Consider the following 19945-nt stretch of genomic DNA (forward strand, 5'->3'; position numbering starts at 1 on the left):
AACAAATCATTATTGCATCTTGTTGAATTTCCAAGAAAAATAGTACATTATGTGCTCAAACACACAACTCTTGTGACTTTTCAAACTTTGAAGCTCGATAACTTCGGCAAATGAAGACCAAATTTGTTAAACAAAGTGTCAAATTAATCAGCTCGACGAGGTCTTTCGGGTGTTACAATAAATCATTATTGCATCTTGTTGAATTTCCAAGAAAAATAGTACATTATGTGCTCAAACACACAACTTTTGTGACTATTCAAACTTTGAAGCTCGATAACTTCGGCAAATGAAGACCAAATTTGTTAAACAAAGTGTCAAATTAATCAGCTCGACGAGGTCTTTCGGGTGTTACAATAAATCATTATTGCATCTTGTTGAATTTCCAAGAAAAATAGTACATTATGTGCTCAAACACACAACTTTTGTGACTATTCAAACTTTGAAGCTCGATAACTTCGGCAAATGAAGACCAAATTTCTTAAACAAAGTGTCAAATTAATCAGCTCGACGAGATCTTTCGGATGTCACAATAAATCATTATTGCATCTTGTTGAATTTCCAAGAAAAATAGTACATTATGTGCTCAAACACACAACTCTTATGACTTTTCAAACTTTGAAGCTCGATAACTTCGGCAAATGAGGACCAAATTTGTTAAATAAAGTGTCAAATTAATCAGCTCGATGAGATCTTCAGGGTGACACAACAAATCATTATTGCATCTTGTTGAATTTCCAAGAAAAATAGTACATTATGTGCTCAAACACACAACTCTTGTGACTTTTCAAACTTTGAAGCTCGATAACTTCGGCAAATGAAGACCAAATTTGTTAAACAAAGTGTCAAATTAATCAGCTCGACGAGGTCTTTCGGGTGTTACAATAAATCATTATTGCATCTTGTTGAATTTCCAAGAAAAATAGTACAATATGTGCTCAAACACACAACTCTTGTGTCTTTTCAAACTTTGAAGCTCGATAACTTCGGCAAATGAAGACCAAATTTGTTAAACAAAGTGTCAAATTAATCAGCTCGACGAGGTCTTTCGGGTGTTACAATAAATCATTATTGCATCTTGTTGAATTTCCAAGAAAAATAGTACATTATGTGCTCAAACACACAACTCTTGTGACTTTTCAAACTTTGAAGCTCGATAACTTCGGCAAATGAAGACCAAATTTGTTAAATAAAGTGTCAAATTAATCAGCTCGATGAGATCTTCAGGATGACACAACAAATCATTATTGCATCTTGTTGAATTTCCAAGAAAAATAGTACATTATGTGCTCAAACACACAACTCTTGTGACTTTTCAAACTTTGAAGCTCGATAACTTCGGCAAATGAAGACCAAATTTGTTAAACAAAGTGTCAAATTAATCAGCTCGACGAGGTCTTTCGGGTGTTACAATAAATCATTATTGCATCTTGTTGAATTTCCAAGAAAAATAGTACATTATGTGCTCAAACACACAACTCTTGTGACTTTTCAAACTTTGAAGCTCGATAACTTCGGCAAATGAAGACCAAATTTGTTAAATAAAGTGTCAAATTAATCAGCTCGATGAGATCTTCAGGATGACACAACAAATCATTATTGCATCTTGTTGAATTTCCAAGAAAAATAGTACATTATGTGCTCAAACACACAACTCTTGTGACTTTTCAAACTTTGAAGCTCGATAACTTCGGCAAATGAAGACCAAATTTGTTAAACAAAGTGTCAAATTAATCAGCTCGACGAGGTCTTTCGGGTGTTACAATAAATCATTATTGCATCTTGTTGAATTTCCAAGAAAAATAGTACATTATGTGCTCAAACACACAACTTTTGTGACTATTCAAACTTTGAAGCTCGATAACTTCGGCAAATGAAGACCAAATTTGTTAAACAAAGTGTCAAATTAATCAGCTCGACGAGGTCTTTCGGGTGTTACAATAAATCATTATTGCATCTTGTTGAATTTCCAAGAAAAATAGTACATTATGTGCTCAAACACACAACTTTTGTGACTATTCAAATTTTGAAGCTCGATAACTTCGGCAAATGAAGACCAAATTTCTTAAACAAAGTGTCAAATTAATCAGCTCGACGAGATCTTTCGGATGTCACAATAAATCATTATTGCATCTTGTTGAATTTCCAAGAAAAATAGTACAATATGTGCTGAAACACACAACTTTTGTGACTTTTCAAACTTTGAAGCTCGATAACTTCGGCAAATGAGGACCAAATTTGTTAAATAAAGTGTCAAATTAATCAGCTCGATGAGATCTTCAGGGTGACACAACAAATCATTATTGCATCTTGTTGAATTTCCAAGAAAAATAGTACATTATGTGCTCAAACACACAACTCTTGTGACTTTTCAAACTTTGAAGCTCGATAACTTCGGCAAATGAAGACCAAATTTGTTAAACAAAGTGTCAAATTAATCAGCTCGACGAGGTCTTTCGGGTGTTACAATAAATCATTATTGCATCTTGTTGAATTTCCAAGAAAAATAGTACAATATGTGCTCAAACACACAACTCTTGTGTCTTTTCAAACTTTGAAGCTCGATAACTTCGGCAAATGAAGACCAAATTTGTTAAACAAAGTGTCAAATTAATCAGCTCGACGAGGTCTTTCGGGTGTTACAATAAATCATTATTGCATCTTGTTGAATTTCCAAGAAAAATAGTACATTATGTGCTCAAACACACAACTCCTGTGACTTTTCAAACTTTGAAGCTCGATAACTTCGGCAAATGAAGACCAAATTTGTTAAATAAAGTGTCAAATTAATCAGCTCGACGAGGTCTTTCGGGTGTTACAATAAATCATTATTGCATCTTGTTGAATTTCCAAGAAAAATAGTACATTATGTGCTCAAACACACAACTCTTGTGACTTTTCAAACTTTGAAGCTCGATAACTTCGGCAAATGAAGACCAAATTTGTTAAATAAAGTGTCAAATTAATCAGCTCGATGAGATCTTCAGGATGACACAACAAATCATTATTGCATCTTGTTGAATTTCCAAGAAAAATAGTACATTATGTGCTCAAACACACAACTTTTGTGACTTTTCAAACTTTGAAGCTCGATAACTTCGGCAAATGAAGACCAAATTTGTTAAACAAAGTGTCAAATTAATCAGCTTGACGAGGTCTTTCGGATGTCACAATAAATCATTATCGCATCTTGTTGAATTTCCAAGAACAATAGTACATTATGTGCTCAAACACACAACTTTTTTGATTATTCAAACTTTGAAGCTCGATAACTTCGGCAAATGAGGACCAAATTTCTTAAACAAAGTGTCAAATTAATCAGCTCGCCGAGATCTTCAGGATGTCACAACAAATCATTATTGCATCTTGTTGAATTTCCAAGAACAATAGTACATTATGTGCTCAAACACACAACTTTTGTGACTTTTCAAACTTTGAAGCTCGATAACTTCGGCAAATGAAGACCAAATTTGTTAAACAAAGTGTCAAATTAATCAGCTCGACGAGGTCTTCAGGGTGACACAACAAATCATTATTGCATCTTGTTGAATTTCCAAGAAAAATAGTACATTATGTGCTCAAACACACAACTCTTGTGACTTTTCAAACTTTGAAGCTCGATAACTTCGGCAAATGAAGACCAAATTTGTTAAACAAAGTGTCAAATTAATCAGCTCGACGAGATCTTTCGGATGTCACAACAAATTATTATTATATCTTGTAGAATTTCCAAGAAAAATAGTACATTATGTGCACAAACAAACAACTTTTGTGACTTTTCAAACTTTGAAGCTCGATAACTTCGGCAAATGAAGACCAAATTTGTTAAACAAAGTATCAAATTAATCAGCTCCACGAGGTCTTTCGGATGTCACAATAAATCATTATCGCATCTTGTTGAATTTCCAAGAACAATAGTACATTATGTGCTCAAACACACAACTTTTTTGATTATTCAAACTTTGAAGCTCGATAACTTCGGCAAATGAGGACCAAATTTCTTAAACAAAGTGTCAAATTAATCAGCTCGCCGAGATCTTCAGGATGTCACAACAAATCATTATTGCATCTTGTTGAATTTCCAAGAACAATAGTACATTATGTGCTCAAACACACAACTTTTGTGACTTTTCAAACTTTGAAGCTCGATAACTTCGGCAAATGAGGACAACATTTCTTAAACAAAGTGTCAAATTAATCAGCTCGACGAGATCATTCGGACGTCACAACAAATCATTATTATATCTTGTAGAATTTCCAAGAAAAATATTACATTATGTGCTCAAACACACAACTTTTGTGACTATTCAAATTTTGAAGCTCGATAACTTCGGCAAATGAGGACCAAATTTCTTAAACAAAGTGTCAAATTAATCAGCTCGACGAGATCTTTCTGATGTCACAATAAATCATTATTGCATCTTGTTGAATTTCCAAGAAAAATAGTACAATATGTGCTCAAACACACAACTTTTGTGACTTTTCAAACTTTGAAGCTCGATAACTTCGGCAAATTAGGACCAAATTTGTTAAATAAAGTGTCAAATTAATCAGCTCGATGAGATCTTCAGGATGACACAACAAATCATTATTGCATCTTGTTGAATTTCCAAGAAAAATAGTACAATATGTGCTCAAACACACAACTCTTGTGACTTTTCAAACTTTGAAGCTCGATAACTTCGGCAAATGAGGACCAAATTTGTTAAATAAAGTGTCAAATTAATCAGCTCGATGAGATCTTCAGGATGACACAACAAATCATTATTGCATCTTGTTGAATTTCCAAGAAAAATAGTACATTATGTGCTCAAACACACAACTCTTGTGACTTTTCAAACTTTGAAGCTCGATAACTTCGGCAAATGAAGACCAAATTTGTTAAACAAAGTGTCAAATTAATCAGCTCGACGAGGTCTTTCGGGTGTTACAATAAATCATTATTGCATCTTGTTGAATTTCCAAGAAAAATAGTACATTATGTGCTCAAACACACAACTCTTGTGACTTTTCAAACTTTGAAGCTCGATAACTTCGGCAAATGAAGACCAAATTTGTTAAACAAAGTGTCAAATTAATCAGCTCGACGAGGTCTTTCGGGTGTTACAATAAATCATTATTGCATCTTGTTGAATTTCCAAGAAAAATAGTACATTATGTGCTCAAACACACAACTCTTGTGACTTTTCAAACTTTGAAGCTCGATAACTTCGGCAAATGAGGACCAAATTTGTTAAATAAAGTGTCAAATTAATCAGCTCGATGAGATCTTCAGGATGACACAACAAATCATTATTGCATCTTGTTGAATTTCCAAGAAAAATAGTACATTATGTGCTCAAACACACAACTCTTGTGACTTTTCAAACTTTGAAGCTCGATAACTTCGGCAAATGAAGACCAAATTTGTTAAATAAAGTGTCAACTTAATCAGCTCGATGAGATCTTCAGGATGACACAACAAATCATTATTGCATCTTGTTGAATTTCCAAGAAAAATAGTACATTATGTGCTCAAACACACAACTTTTGTGACTATTCAAACTTTGAAGCTCGATAACTTCGGCAAATGAAGACCAAATTTGTTAAACAAAGTGTCAAATTAATCAGCTCGACGAGATCTTTCGGATGTCACAATAAATCATTATTGCATCTTGTTGAATTTCCAAGAAAAATAGTACAATATGTGCTCAAACACACAACTTTTGTGACTTTTCAAACTTTGAAGCTCGATAACTTCGGCAAATGAGGACCAAATTTGTTAAATAAAGTGTCAAATTAATCAGCTCGATGAGATCTTCAGGATGACACAACAAATCATTATTGCATCTTGTTGAATTTCCAAGAAAAATAGTACATTATGTGCTCAAACACACAACTCTTGTGACTTTTCAAACTTTGAAGCTCGATAACTTCGGCAAATGAAGACCAAATTTGTTAAACAAAGTGTCAAATTAATCAGCTCGACGAGGTCTTTCGGATGTCACAATAAATCATTATAGCATCTTGTTGAATTTCCAAGAAAAATAGTACAATATGTGCTCAAACACACAACTTTTGTGACTTTTCAAACTTTGAAGCTCGATAACTTCGGCAAATGAGGACCAAATTTGTTAAACAAAGTGTCAAATTAATCAGCTCGACGAGGTCTTTCGGGTGTTACAATAAATCATTATTGCATCTTGTTGAATTTCCAAGAAAAATAGTACATTATGTGCTCAAACACACAACTCCTGTGACTTTTCAAACTTTGAAGCTCGATAACTTCGGCAAATGAAGACCAAATTTGTTAAATAAAGTGTCAAATTAATCAGCTCGACGAGGTCTTTCGGGTGTTACAATAAATCATTATTGCATCTTGTTGAATTTCCAAGAAAAATAGTACATTATGTGCTGAAACACACAACTTTTGTGACTTTTCAAACTTTGAAGCTCGATAACTTCGGCAAATGAGGACCAAATTTGTTAAATAAAGTGTCAAATTAATCAGCTCGATGAGATCTTCAGGGTGACACAACAAATCATTATTGCATCTTGTTGAATTTCCAAGAAAAATAGTACATTATGTGCTCAAACACACAACTCTTGTGACTTTTCAAACTTTGAAGCTCGATAACTTCGGCAAATGAAGACCAAATTTGTTAAACAAAGTGTCAAATTAATCAGCTCGACGAGGTCTTTCGGGTGTTACAATAAATCATTATTGCATCTTGTTGAATTTCCAAGAAAAATAGTACAATATGTGCTCAAACACACAACTCTTGTGTCTTTTCAAACTTTGAAGCTCGATAACTTCGGCAAATGAAGACCAAATTTGTTAAACAAAGTGTCAAATTAATCAGCTCGACGAGGTCTTTCGGGTGTTACAATAAATCATTATTGCATCTTGTTGAATTTCCAAGAAAAATAGTACATTATGTGCTCAAACACACAACTCTTGTGACTTTTCAAACTTTGAAGCTCGATAACTTCGGCAAATGAAGACCAAATTTGTTAAATAAAGTGTCAAATTAATCAGCTCGATGAGATCTTCAGGATGACACAACAAATCATTATTGCATCTTGTTGAATTTCCAAGAAAAATAGTACATTATGTGCTCAAACACACAACTTTTGTGACTTTTCAAACTTTGAAGCTCGATAACTTCGGCAAATGAAGACCAAATTTGTTAAACAAAGTGTCAAATTAATCAGCTTGACGAGGTCTTTCGGATGTCACAATAAATCATTATCGCATCTTGTTGAATTTCCAAGAACAATAGTACATTATGTGCTCAAACACACAACTTTTTTGATTATTCAAACTTTGAAGCTCGATAACTTCGGCAAATGAGGACCAAATTTCTTAAACAAAGTGTCAAATTAATCAGCTCGCCGAGATCTTCAGGATGTCACAACAAATCATTATTGCATCTTGTTGAATTTCCAAGAACAATAGTACATTATGTGCTCAAACACACAACTTTTGTGACTTTTCAAACTTTGAAGCTCGATAACTTCGGCAAATGAAGACCAAATTTGTTAAACAAAGTGTCAAATTAATCAGCTCGACGAGGTCTTCAGGGTGACACAACAAATCATTATTGCATCTTGTTGAATTTCCAAGAAAAATAGTACATTATGTGCTCAAACACACAACTCTTGTGACTTTTCAAACTTTGAAGCTCGATAACTTCGGCAAATGAAGACCAAATTTGTTAAACAAAGTGTCAAATTAATCAGCTCGACGAGGTCTTTCGGGTGTTACAATAAATCATTATTGCATCTTGTTGAATTTCCAAGAAAAATAGTACAATATGTGCTCAAACACACAACTCTTGTGACTTTTCAAACTTTGAAGCTCGATAACTTCGGCAAATGAGGACCAAATTTGTTAAATAAAGTGTCAAATTAATCAGCTCGATGAGATCTTCAGGATGACACAACAAATCATTATTGCATCTTGTTGAATTTCCAAGAAAAATAGTACATTATGTGCTCAAACACACAACTCTTGTGACTTTTCAAACTTTGAAGCTCGATAACTTCGGCAAATGAAGACCAAATTTGTTAAACAAAGTGTCAAATTAATCAGCTCGACGAGGTCTTTCGGGTGTTACAATAAATCATTATTGCATCTTGTTGAATTTCCAAGAAAAATAGTACATTATGTGCTCAAACACACAACTCTTGTGACTTTTCAAAATTTGAAGCTCGATAACTTCGGCAAATGAAGACCAAATTTGTTAAACAAAGTGTCAAATTAATCAGCTCGACGAGGTCTTTCGGGTGTTACAATAAATCATTATTGCATCTTGTTGAATTTCCAAGAAAAATAGTACATTATGTGCTCAAACACACAACTCTTGTGACTTTTCAAACTTTGAAGCTCGATAACTTCGGCAAATGAAGACCAAATTTGTTAAACAAAGTGTCAAATTAATCAGCTCGACGAGGTCTTTCGGGTGTTACAATAAATCATTATTGCATCTTGTTGAATTTCCAAGAAAAATAGTACATTATGTGCTCAAACACACAACTCTTGTGACTTTTCAAACTTTGAAGCTCGATAACTTCGGCAAATGAGGACCAAATTTGTTAAATAAAGTGTCAAATTAATCAGCTCGATGAGATCTTCAGGATGACACAACAAATCATTATTGCATCTTGTTGAATTTCCAAGAAAAATAGTACATTATGTGCTCAAACACACAACTCTTGTGACTTTTCAAACTTTGAAGCTCGATAACTTCGGCAAATGAAGACCAAATTTGTTAAATAAAGTGTCAACTTAATCAGCTCGATGAGATCTTCAGGATGACACAACAAATCATTATTGCATCTTGTTGAATTTCCAAGAAAAATAGTACATTATGTGCTCAAACACACAACTTTTGTGACTATTCAAACTTTGAAGCTCGATAACTTCGGCAAATGAAGACCAAATTTGTTAAACAAAGTGTCAAATTAATCAGCTCGACGAGATCTTTCGGATGTCACAATAAATCATTATTGCATCTTGTTGAATTTCCAAGAAAAATAGTACAATATGTGCTCAAACACACAACTTTTGTGACTTTTCAAACTTTGAAGCTCGATAACTTCGGCAAATGAGGACCAAATTTGTTAAATAAAGTGTCAAATTAATCAGCTCGATGAGATCTTCAGGATGACACAACAAATCATTATTGCATCTTGTTGAATTTCCAAGAAAAATAGTACATTATGTGCTCAAACACACAACTCTTGTGACTTTTCAAACTTTGAAGCTCGATAACTTCGGCAAATGAAGACCAAATTTGTTAAACAAAGTGTCAAATTAATCAGCTCGACGAGGTCTTTCGGATGTCACAATAAATCATTATTGCATCTTGTTGAATTTCCAAGAAAAATAGTACAATATGTGCTCAAACACACAACTTTTGTGACTTTTCAAACTTTGAAGCTCGATAACTTCGGCAAATGAGGACCAAATTTGTTAAACAAAGTGTCAAATTAATCAGCTCGACGAGGTCTTTCGGGTGTTACAATAAATCATTATTGCATCTTGTTGAATTTCCAAGAAAAATAGTACATTATGTGCTCAAACACACAACTCCTGTGACTTTTCAAACTTTGAAGCTCGATAACTTCGGCAAATGAAGACCAAATTTGTTAAATAAAGTGTCAAATTAATCAGCTCGACGAGGTCTTTCGGGTGTTACAATAAATCATTATTGCATCTTGTTGAATTTCCAAGAAAAATAGTACATTATGTGCTCAAACACACAACTCTTGTGACTTTTCAAACTTTGAAGCTCGATAACTTCGGCAAATGAAGACCAAATTTGTTAAATAAAGTGTCAAATTAATCAGCTCGATGAGATCTTCAGGATGGCACAACAAATCATTATTGCATCTTGTTGAATTTCCAAGAAAAATAGTACATTATGTGCTCAAACACACAACTTTTGTGACTTTTCAAACTTTGAAGCTCGATAACTTCGGCAAATGAAGACCAAATTTGTTAAACAAAGTGTCAAATTAATCAGCTTGACGAGGTCTTTCGGATGTCACAATAAATCATTATCGCATCTTGTTGAATTTCCAAGAACAATAGTACATTATGTGCTCAAACACACAACTTTTTTGATTATTCAAACTTTGAAGCTCGATAACTTCGGCAAATGAGGACCAAATTTCTTAAACAAAGTGTCAAATTAATCAGCTCGCCGAGATCTTCAGGATGTCACAACAAATCATTATTGCATCTTGTTGAATTTCCAAGAACAATAGTACATTATGTGCTCAAACACACAACTTTTGTGACTTTTCAAACTTTGAAGCTCGATAACTTCGGCAAATGAGGACCAAATTTGTTAAATAAAGTGTCAAATTAATCAGCTCGATGAGATCTTCAGGGTGACACAACAAATCATTATTGCATCTTGTTGAATTTCCAAGAAAAATAGTACATTATGTGCTCAAACACACAACTCTTGTGACTTTTCAAACTTTGAAGCTCGATAACTTCGGCAAATGAAGACCAAATTTGTTAAACAAAGTGTCAAATTAATCAGCTCCACGAGATGTTTAAGATGCCACAACACATCATGACTGAATCTTGTTGAATTTACAAGAAAAATTGTACATTAAGTCCTCAAACACACAACTCTTGTGACTTTTCAAACTTTGATGCTCGATAACTTCGGCAAATGAGGACCAAATTTCTTAAACAAAGTGTCAAATTAATCAGCTCGACGAGATCTTTCGGGTGTTACAATAAATCATTATTGCATCTTGTTGAATTTCCAAGAAAAATAGTACATTATGTGCTCAAACACACAACTCTTGTGACTTTTCAAACTTTGAAGCTCGATAACTTCGTCAAATGAGGACCAAATTTGTTAAATAAAGTGTCCAATTAATCAGCTCGACGAGATCTTTCGGATGTCACAATAAATCATTATTGCATCTTGTTGAATTTCCAAGAAAAATAGTACATTATGTGCTCAAACACACAACTTTTGTGATTACTCAAACTTTGAAGCTCGATAACTTCGGCAAATGAAGACCAAATTTGTTAAACAAAGTGTCAAATTAATCAGCTCGACGAGCTCTTTCGGGTGTTACAATAAATCATTATTGCATCTTGTTGAATTTCCAAGAAAAATAGTACATTATGTGCTCAAACACACAACTTTTGTGATTACTCAAACTTTGAAGCTCGATAACTTCGGCAAATGAAGACCAAATTTGTTAAACAAAGTGTCAAATTAATCAGCTCGACGAGGTCTTTCGGGTGTTACAATAAATCATTATTGCATCTTGTTGAATTTCCAAGAAAAATAGTACATTATGTGCTCAAACACACAACTCTTGTGACTTTTCAAACTTTGAAGCTCGATAACTTCGGCAAATGAGGACCAAATTTGTTAAATAAAGTGTCAAATTAATCAGCTCGATGAGATCTTCAGGATGACACAACAAATCATTATTGCATCTTGTTGAATTTCCAAGAAAAATAGTACATTATGTGCTCAAACACACAACTCTTGTGACTTTTCAAACTTTGAAGCTCGATAACTTCGGCAAATGAAGACCAAATTTGTTAAATAAAGTGTCAAATTAATCAGCTCGATGAGATCTTCAGGATGACACAACAAATCATTATTGCATCTTGTTGAATTTCCAAGAAAAATAGTACATTATGTGCTCAAACACACAACTCTTGTGACTTTTCAAACTTTGAAGCTCGATAACTTCGGCAAATGAAGACCAAATTTGTTAAACAAAGTGTCAAATTAATCAGCTCGACGAGGTCTTTCGGGTGTTACAATAAATCATTATTGCATCTTGTTGAATTTCCAAGAAAAATAGTACATTATGTGCTCAAACACACAACTTTTGTGACTATTCAAACTTTGAAGCTCGATAACTTCGGCAAATGAAGACCAAATTTGTTAAACAAAGTGTCAAATTAATCAGCTCGACGAGATCTTTCGGATGTCACAATAAATCATTATTGCATCTTGTTGAATTTCCAAGAAAAATAGTACAATATGTGCTCAAACACACAACTTTTGTGACTTTTCAAACTTTGAAGCTCGATAACTTCGGCAAATGAGGACCAAATTTGTTAAATAAAGTGTCAAATTAATCAGCTCGATGAGATCTTCAGGATGACACAACAAATCATTATTGCATCTTGTTGAATTTCCAAGAAAAATAGTACATTATGTGCTCAAACACACAACTCTTGTGACTTTTCAAACTTTGAAGCTCGATAACTTCGGCAAATGAAGACCAAATTTGTTAAACAAAGTGTCAAATTAATCAGCTCGACGAGGTCTTTCGGGTGTTACAATAAATCATTATTGCATCTTGTTGAATTTCCAAGAAAAATAGTACATTATGTGCTCAAACACACAACTCTTGTGACTTTTCAAACTTTGAAGCTCGATAACTTCGGCAAATGAAGACCAAATTTGTTAAATAAAGTGTCAAATTAATCAGCTCGATGAGATCTTCAGGATGACACAACAAATCATTATTGCATCTTGTTGAATTTCCAAGAAAAATAGTACATTATGTGCTCAAACACACAACTCTTGTGACTTTTCAAACTTTGAAGCTCGATAACTTCGGCAAATGAAGACCAAATTTGTTAAACAAAGTGTCAAATTAATCAGCTCGACGAGGTCTTTCGGATGTCACAATAAATCATTATTGCATCTTGTTGAATTTCCAAGAAAAATAGTACATTATGTGCTCAAACACACAACTCCTGTGACTTTTCAAACTTTGAAGCTCGATAACTTCGGCAAATGAAGACCAAATTTGTTAAATAAAGTGTCAAATTAATCAGCTCGACGAGGTCTTTCGGGTGTTACAATAAATCATTATTGCATCTTGTTGAATTTCCAAGAAAAATAGTACATTATGTGCTCAAACACACAACTCTTGTGACTTTTCAAACTTTGAAGCTCGATAACTTCGGCAAATGAAGACCAAATTTGTTAAATAAAGTGTCAAATTAATCAGCTCGATGAGATCTTCAGGATGGCACAACAAATCATTATTGCATCTTGTTGAATTTCCAAGAAAAATAGTACATTATGTGCTCAAACACACAACTTTTGTGACTTTTCAAACTTTGAAGCTCGATAACTTCGGCAAATGAAGACCAAATTTGTTAAACAAAGTGTCAAATTAATCAGCTTGACGAGGTCTTTCGGATGTCACAATAAATCATTATCGCATCTTGTTGAATTTCCAAGAACAATAGTACATTATGTGCTCAAACACACAACTTTTTTGATTATTCAAACTTTGAAGCTCGATAACTTCGGCAAATGAGGACCAAATTTCTTAAACAAAGTGTCAAATTAATCAGCTCGCCGAGATCTTCAGGATGTCACAACAAATCATTATTGCATCTTGTTGAATTTCCAAGAACAATAGTACATTATGTGCTCAAACACACAACTTTTGTGACTTTTCAAACTTTGAAGCTCGATAACTTCGGCAAATGAGGACCAAATTTGTTAAATAAAGTGTCAAATTAATCAGCTCGATGAGATCTTCAGGGTGACACAACAAATCATTATTGCATCTTGTTGAATTTCCAAGAAAAATAGTACATTATGTGCTCAAACACACAACTCTTGTGACTTTTCAAACTTTGAAGCTCGATAACTTCGGCAAATGAAGACCAAATTTGTTAAACAAAGTGTCAAATTAATCAGCTCCACGAGATGTTTAAGATGCCACAACACATCATGACTGAATCTTGTTGAATTTACAAGAAAAATTGTACATTAAGTCCTCAAACACACAACTCTTGTGACTTTTCAAACTTTGATGCTCGATAACTTCGGCAAATGAGGACCAAATTTCTTAAACAAAGTGTCAAATTAATCAGCTCGACGAGATCTTTCGGGTGTTACAATAAATCATTATTGCATCTTGTTGAATTTCCAAGAAAAATAGTACATTATGTGCTCAAACACACAACTCTTGTGACTTTTCAAACTTTGAAGCTCGATAACTTCGTCAAATGAGGACCAAATTTGTTAAATAAAGTGTCCAATTAATCAGCTCGACGAGATCTTTCGGATGTCACAATAAATCATTATTGCATCTTGTTGAATTTCCAAGAAAAATAGTACATTATGTGCTCAAACACACAACTTTTGTGATTACTCAAACTTTGAAGCTCGATAACTTCGGCAAATGAAGACCAAATTTGTTAAACAAAGTGTCAAATTAATCAGCTCGACGAGGTCTTTCGGGTGTTACAATAAATCATTATTGCATCTTGTTGAATTTCCAAGAAAAATAGTACATTATGTGCTCAAACACACAACTTTTGTGATTACTCAAACTTTGAAGCTCGATAACTTCGGCAAATGAAGACCAAATTTGTTAAACAAAGTGTCAAATTAATCAGCTCGACGAGGTCTTTCGGGTGTTACAATAAATCATTATTGCATCTTGTTGAATTTCCAAGAAAAATAGTACATTATGTGCTCAAACACACAACTCTTGTGACTTTTCAAACTTTGAAGCTCGATAACTTCGGCAAATGAGGACCAAATTTGTTAAATAAAGTGTCAAATTAATCAGCTCGATGAGATCTTCAGGATGACACAACAAATCATTATTGCATCTTGTTGAATTTCCAAGAAAAATAGTACATTATGTGCTCAAACACACAACTCTTGTGACTTTTCAAACTTTGAAGCTCGATAACTTCGGCAAATGAAGACCAAATTTGTTAAATAAAGTGTCAAATTAATCAGCTCGATGAGATCTTCAGGATGTCACAACAAATCATTATTGCATCTTGTTGAATTTCCAAGAACAATAGTACATTATGTGCTCAAACACACAACTTTTGTGACTTTTCAAACTTTGAAGCTCGATAACTTCGGCAAATGAAGACCAAATTTGTTAAACAAAGTGTCAAATTAATCAGCTCGACGAGGTCTTCAGGGTGACACAACAAATCATTATTGCATCTTGTTGAATTTCCAAGAAAAATAGTACATTATGTGCTCAAACACACAACTCTTGTGACTTTTCAAACTTTGAAGCTCGATAACTTCGGCAAATGAGGACCAAATTTGTTAAATAAAGTGTCAAATTAATCAGCTCGATGAGATCTTCAGGATGACACAACAAATCATTATTGCATCTTGTTGAATTTCCAAGAAAAATAGTACATTATGTGCTCAAACACACAACTCTTGTGACTTTTCAAACTTTGAAGCTCGATAACTTCGGCAAATGAAGACCAAATTTGTTAAACAAAGTGTCAAATTAATCAGCTCGACGAGATCTTTCGGATGTCACAATAAATCATTATTGCATCTTGTTGAATTTCCAAGAAAAATAGTACAATATGTGCTCAAACATACAACTTTTGTGACTTTTCAAACTTTGAAGCTCGATAACTTCGGCAAATGAGGACCAAATTTGTTAAATAAAGTGTCAAATTAATCAGCTCGATGAGATCTTCAGGATGACACAACAAATCATTATTGCATCTTGTTGAATTTCCAAGAAAAATAGTACATTATGTGCTCAAACACACAACTCTTGTGACTTTTCAAACTTTGAAGCTCGATAACTTCGGCAAATGAAGACCAAATTTGTTAAACAAAGTGTCAAATTAATCAGCTCGACGAGGTCTTTCGGGTGTTACAATAAATCATTATTGCATCTTGTTGAATTTCCAAGAAAAATAGTACATTATGTGCTCAAACACACAACTCTTGTGACTTTTCAAACTTTGAAGCTCGATAACTTCGGCAAATGAAGACCAAATTTGTTAAATAAAGTGTCAAATTAATCAGCTCGATGAGATCTTCAGGATGACACAACAAATCATTATTGCATCTTGTTGAATTTCCAAGAAAAATAGTACATTATGTGCTCAAACACACAACTCTTGTGACTTTTCCAACTTTGAAGCTCGATAACTTCGGCAAATGAAGACCAAATTTGTTAAACAAAGTGTCAAATTAATCAGCTCGACGAGGTCTTTCGGGTGTTACAATAAATCATTATTGCATCTTGTTGAATTTCCAAGAAAAATAGTACATTATGTGCTCAAACACACAACTTTTGTGACTATTCAAACTTTGAAGCTCGATAACTTCGGCAAATGAAGACCAAATTTCTTAAACAAAGTGTCAAATTAATCAGCTCGACGAGGTCTTTCGGATGTCACAATAAATCATTATTGCATCTTGTTGAATTTCCAAGAAAAATAGTACAATATGTGCTCAAACACACAACTTTTGTGACTTTTCAAACTTTGAAGCTCGATAACTTCGGCAAATGAGGACCAAATTTGTTAAATAAAGTGTCAAATTAATCAGCTCGATGAGATCTTCCGGGTGACACAACAAATAATTATTGCATCTTGTTGAATTTCCATGAAAAATAGTACATTATGTGCTCAAACACACAACTCTTGTGACTTTTCAAACTTTGAAGCTCGATAACTTCGGCAAATGAAGACCAAATTTGTTAAACAAAGTGTCAAATTAATCAGCTCGACGAGGTCTTTCGGATGTCACAATAAATCATTATCGCATCTTGTTGAATTTCCAAGAACAATAGTACATTATGTGCTCAAACACACAACTTTTTTGATTATTCAAACTTTGAAGCTCGATAACTTCGGCAAATGAGGACCAAATTTGTTAAATAAAGTGTCAAATTAATCAGCTCGACGAGATCTTTCGGATGTCACAACAAATTATTATTATATCTTGTAGAATTTCCAAGAAAAATAGTACATTATGTGCTCAAACAAACAACTTTTGTGACTTTTCAAACTTTGAAGCTCGATAACTTCGGCAAATGAAGACCAAATTTGTTAAACAAAGTGTCAAATTAATCAGCTCGCCGAGATCTTCAGGATGTCACAACAAATCATTATTGCATCTTGTTGAATTTCCAAGAACAATAGTACATTATGTGCTCAAACACACAACTTTTGTGACTTTTCAAACTTTGAAGCTCGATAACTTCGGCAAATGAGGACCACATTTCTTAAACAAAGTGTCAAATTAATCAGCTCGACGAGATCATTCGGACGTCACAACAAATCATTATTATATCTTGTTCAATTTCCAAGAAAAATAGTACTTTATGTGCTCAAACACACAACTTTTGTGACTTTTCAAACTTTGAAGCTCGATAACTTCGGCAAATGAGGACCAAATTTGTTAAACAAAGTGTCAAATTAATCAGCTCGACGAGATCTTTCGGATGTCACAATAAATCATTATTGCATCTTGTTGAATTTCCAAGAAAAATAGTACAATATGTGCTCAAACACACAACTTTTGTGACTTTTCAAACTTTGAAGCTCGATAACTTCGGCAAATGAGGACCAAATTTGTTAAATAAAGTGTCAAATTAATCAGCTCGATGAGATCTTCAGGGTGACACAACAAATCATTATTGCATCTTGTTGAATTTCCAAGAAAAATAGTACATTATGTGCTCAAACACACAACTCTTGTGACTTTTCAAACTTTGAAGCTCGATAACTTCGGCAAATGAAGACCAAATTTGTTAAACAAAGTGTCAAATTAATCAGCTCGACGAGGTCTTTCGGGTGTTACAATAAATCATTATTGCATCTTGTTTAATTTCCAAGAAAAATAGTACAATATGTGCTCAAACACACAACTCTTGTGACTTTTCAAACTTTGAAGCTCGATAACTTCGGCAAATGAAGACCAAATTTGTTAAAAAAAGTGTCAAATTAATCAGCTCCACGAGATGTTTAAGATGCCACAACACATCATGACTGAATCTTGTTGAATTTACAAGAAAAATTGTACATTAAGTCCTCAAACACACAACTCTTGTGACTTTTCAAACTTTGATGCTCGATAACTTCGGCAAATGAGGACCAAATTTCTTAAACAAAGTGTCAAATTAATCAGCTCGACGAGATCTTTCGGATGTCACAATAAATCATTATTGCATCTTGTTGAATTTCCAAGAAAAATAGTACAATATGTGCTCAAACACACAACTTTTGTGACTTTTCAAACTTTGAAGCTCGATAACTTCGGCAAATGAGGACCAAATTTGTTAAATAAAGTGTCAAATTAATCAGCTCGATGAGATCTTCAGGATGACACAACAAATCATTATTGCATCTTGTTGAATTTCCAAGAAAAATAGTACATTATGTGCTCAAACACACAACTCTTGTGACTTTTCAAACTTTGAAGCTCGATAACTTCGGCAAATGAAGACCAAATTTGTTAAACAAAGTGTCAAATTAATCAGCTCGACGAGGTCTTTCGGGTGTTACAATAAATCATTATTGCATCTTGTTGAATTTCCAAGAAAAATAGTACATTATGTGCTCAAACACACAACTCTTGTGACTTTTCAAACTTTGAAGCTCGATAACTTCGGCAAATGAAGACCAAATTTGTTAAACAAAGTGTCAAATTAATCAGCTCGACGAGGTCTTTCGGGTGTTACAATGAATCATTATTGCATCTTGTTGAATTTCCAAGAAAAATAGTACATTATGTGCTCAAACACACAACTTTTGTGACTATTCAAACTTTGAAGCTCGATAACTTCGGCAAATGAAGACCAAATTTGTTAAACAAAGTGTAAAATTAATCAGCTCGACGAGATCTTTCGGGTGTTACAATAAATCATTATTGCATCTTGTTGAATTTCCAAGAAAAATAGTACATTATGTGCTCAAACACACAACTTTTGTGACTATTCAAACTTTGAAGCTCGATAACTTCGGCAAATGAAGACCAAATTTCTTAAACAAAGTGTCAAATTAATCAGCTCGACGAGGTCTTTCGGATGTCACAATAAATCATTATTGCATCTTGTTGAATTTCCAAGAAAAATAGTACAATATGTGCTCAAACACACAACTTTTGTGACTTTTCAAACTTTGAAGCTCGATAACTTCGGCAAATGAGGACCAAATTTGTTAAATAAAGTGTCAAATTAATCAGCTCGATGAGATCTTCAGGGTGACACAACAAATCATTATTGCATCTTGTTGAATTTCCAAGAAAAATAGTACATTATGTGCTCAAACACACAACTCTTGTGACTTTTCAAACTTTGAAGCTCGATAACTTCGGCAAATGAAGACCAAATTTGTTAAACAAAGTGTCAAATTAATCAGCTCGACGAGGTCTTTCGGGTGTTACAATAAATCATTATTGCATCTTGTTTAATTTCCAAGAAAAATAGTACAATATGTGCTCAAACACACAACTCTTGTGACTTTTCAAACTTTGAAGCTCGATAACTTCGGCAAATGAAGACCAAATTTGTTAAAAAAAGTGTCAAATTAATCAGCTCCACGAGATGTTTAAGATGCCACAACACATCATGACTGAATCTTGTTGAATTTACAAGAAAAATTGTACATTAAGTCCTCAAACACACAACTCTTGTGACTTTTCAAACTTTGATGCTCGATAACTTCGGCAAATGAGGACCAAATTTCTTAAACAAAGTGTCAAATTAATCAGCTCGACGAGATCTTTCGGATGTCACAATAAATCATTATTGCATCTTGTTGAATTTCCAAGAAAAATAGTACAATATGTGCTCAAACACACAACTTTTGTGACTTTTCAAACTTTGAAGCTCGATAACTTCGGCAAATGAGGACCAAATTTGTTAAATAAAGTGTCAAATTAATCAGCTCGATGAGATCTTCAGGATGACACAACAAATCATTATTGCATCTTGTTGAATTTCCAAGAAAAATAGTACATTATGTGCTCAAACACACAACTCTTGTGACTTTTCAAACTTTGAAGCTCGATAACTTCGGCAAATGAAGACCAAATTTGTTAAACAAAGTGTCAAATTAATCAGCTCGACGAGGTCTTTCGGGTGTTACAATAAATCATTATTGCATCTTGTTGAATTTCCAAGAAAAATAGTACATTATGTGCTC

The sequence above is a fragment of the Euwallacea fornicatus genome, unplaced genomic scaffold (assembly GCF_040115645.1).
Source record: "Euwallacea fornicatus isolate EFF26 unplaced genomic scaffold, ASM4011564v1 scaffold_41, whole genome shotgun sequence".
Lineage (NCBI taxonomy): Eukaryota > Metazoa > Arthropoda > Insecta > Coleoptera > Curculionidae > Euwallacea > Euwallacea fornicatus.